This window comes from Salmo salar, chromosome 02 (genome assembly GCF_965601325.2).
Source record: "Salmo salar chromosome 02, fSalSal1, whole genome shotgun sequence".
Taxonomy (NCBI): Eukaryota; Metazoa; Chordata; class Actinopteri; order Salmoniformes; family Salmonidae; genus Salmo; species Salmo salar.
The window spans coordinates 41671918-41672714 of record NC_138292.1 but is presented as its reverse complement, the minus strand read 5'-3'; positions in this window follow the sequence as shown (position 1 = coordinate 41672714).

Sequence of the window (797 nt, the reverse complement as noted above, 5' to 3'; positions counted from 1 at the left end):
TCCACAAAAAAAGACTAGTGATGACTGAGTTGTGTTCAGTCTCTTGAGTTCATTCTGGAGAAAATAAATAGAACATACGCATTCCTATGCATTATGGCTGCTTTAGGGACCATTTCACCCCACAAAGAATACGTGTCCTGCCAACAATCCACTCTGTTGAATGAAACAGTTAATACCAACTAGTCTAACATTAGCGTATCATCTGGATAAGCTGAAGCACAGGAATGTGAGGAGTGCTTCCAACGTGCCTGCTGCAACCTTGCAGGGCCCTACAGCCCTGGGGGCTTGGCACAGGGCTGTCAAGGAGAGAGATGGGAGGGAGAGAGGGAGGAAGGGAGGGAGGGATGGGAGAGATGGGAAGAGGTAGATGGAAGTCAAGATGCCTGCCTGCCAGGGTGTGGAACTATTTATGTAATCCCACACCACCCCCTCTCCTTCCCCTCCACCCTCTCTCCCGAGGGGAACACAGACCTTCCCCTCCACACTCTTTCCCTCAGTTCTGAGCCTGGCTTGCACCAGTTCAAACTCTGTCACCCCCTCTGAGAAGAGGGGAACACAGGGGCCTTATATTCGTCCCTCTGACCTGGGGCTGCATGATGGGATCACTGCCCACTGCCGTGCAGGGGCGTCCCTCCCCAGTCTTCCCTGAGCCATTTCCTGTACCAGCCTACCCAGCCTTTCCCGCCTAATAGACCATTTCTTCAGTCCTGAGTCTTACTGTAGCTTTTTCTCCTTCCTTCCATGCTGCATGGCTGCAGTCCCTCCCCGGAAACATATTGGGCTGTAAAACCCCAATG